This window comes from Colobus angolensis, unplaced genomic scaffold, assembly GCF_000951035.1.
Source record: "Colobus angolensis palliatus isolate OR3802 unplaced genomic scaffold, Cang.pa_1.0 Scaffold6, whole genome shotgun sequence".
In the NCBI taxonomy this organism is placed as follows: Eukaryota; Metazoa; Chordata; class Mammalia; order Primates; family Cercopithecidae; genus Colobus; species Colobus angolensis.
Window position 1 is genome coordinate 15,967,612 of NW_012119598.1, and position 1,906 is coordinate 15,969,517.

The following is a 1,906-nucleotide window of genomic DNA, read 5'->3' on the forward strand; positions in this document are numbered from 1 at the left end:
CACCTCGCCCAGCTAGTTTTTTGTATTTTTTTAGTAGAGACGGGGTTTCACCGGGTTAGCCAGGATGGTCTCGATCTCCTGACCTCGTGTTCTGCCCGTCTCAGCCTCCCAAAGTGACAATGTTTCTGTATGTTGGCCAGGCTGGTCTTGAACTCCTGCCCTTGGCCTCCCAAAGTGCTGGAATTACAGGCGTGAGCCACCATGCCTGGCCAAAATTTTTGAGTCTACAGCTTTCTTGGAAGTGGCCAGGTACCAGGGCTTGCTCCACTCTGTAATCTCATATTTCTCATTTTCTGTGTTGAAGATCGCACCTTCCTGGTGTCTGGGCTTCCACAGCTGCTTCTTTTTGAAGTAAGCATCAGTGAGCTGTTTTGGGATTTTCACATTGCTGATATCAATTCTTGAGGAGGTGGCAACAACAAATTTCTGGTGTGTTCTTCCCAGAGGAACTCAATTGAGAATGAGAGGTTCAGTTACAAGTAACAAGCCAGTGCCCAGTCGCTTTGGGGAAACCACTATCTTGCCTCTGCGGTGCCCAGTGAGGATGAGCAGAGTGGTCCTGGGAGAGCTTCTGGCCCCGTTTTCTCATGTGCTGGCTGGAGGGGCTTGTGCCCTGGTTCAACAGCTCCCCAGGCTTATCATCAAGAGGACAGTACCTAGGCATTTTGCAAATCTTAACCACCCAGGTACCATTGTTCTTGTCACCAGCAACTGGTTTATTAACAGTGACAAAAACAATCCTCTTGCTTTTCAACCCTGGATTTAGCAGTTGAGTACCTCCTCTTGTACATGGTCTTTCTGGAATACACAGCAGATTGGGAATATCTGCCAATTCCTCTGATGAGGACAGGATTTCGTCTGTGGTGGGGCTTCCTCTGGTTGGGTTTTTTAGCTTTAGAGTCAGGTTACCCTTTTTCACCTTGCCACCTGCATCAACCTTCTTTCCTTCAGGTTTCATCTCCTTAGTATCGGGCTTCTCATCTTTTTCTTGTAAGATGTGAGAGAGAGCTAAGGCCCTGGTTTCCAGTCTGTAATCAATCCAGCGTATTTTTATGTACTTATTTCCCATTGTTACGCCTTCTTTTGTGAAATGCCTGTCCAACTCTTCTTTATTTTTTTTATTTTTATTTTTTTTGAGACAGAGTCTTGCTCTGTTGCCCAGGCTGGAGTGCAGTGGCCGGATCTCAGCTCACTGCAAGCTGCGCCTCCCGGGTTTACGCCATTCTCCTGCCTCAGCCTCCCAAGTAGCTGGGACTGCAGGCGCCCGCCACCTCGCCCGGCTAGTTTTTTGTATTTTTTAGTAGAGACGGGGTTTCACCGTGTTAGCCAGGATGGTCTCGATCTCCTGACCTCGTGATCCGCCCGTCTCGGCCTCCCAAAGTGCTGGGATTACAGGCTTGAGCCACCGCGCCCGGCCTCAACTCTTCTTTAATATTTAGTCCTGAGTCCCATAGGCAAGCCCTGGTCCCTGGCCACCTCCAAGTCTTCATTTCAGGTCCTTTGGACCCAAGGTGAGCATTGGGGTGGGCTTCCAAAAGAAATCGAGAGCTCTTACTAAAAGTGGGGTGAATGGATCTGGATGTCCCAAAGTAATAAATGCCCACCACATTTTCTTTCTCTCCCAAGCCTCCATTCTGCTCCATCTTGATCTATTAAGACCCCGCCCATCCTCTCAAGGCCAAATCTAAACTCAGGCCTCTTCCAAAGAATTTGTCCAAATCCAAATCCCCTCCTTCCTCTTCACCACCACCACCAGAGTAATTTGTTGTATTATCTCATATGGCAATTCTCTCACTCTGTGTATTAGTCAGGGTTCTCCAGAGAGACAGAACCAATAGGAGGTATATATAAGGGAGCTTATATTAGGGAGAATTGGCTCACATGATTGCAAGGCAAAGTCACCACA

At 48.1% G+C, this 1,906-nt stretch overlaps 1 pseudogene; it reads right to left on the reverse strand.

Annotated features, from left to right (window-relative positions):
* LOC105526812 overlaps window positions 1-1,069 on the reverse strand; it is a 48,349-nt pseudogene extending 47,280 nt beyond the window's left edge.
* Between the last annotated feature and the right edge of the window lie 837 nt (window positions 1,070-1,906).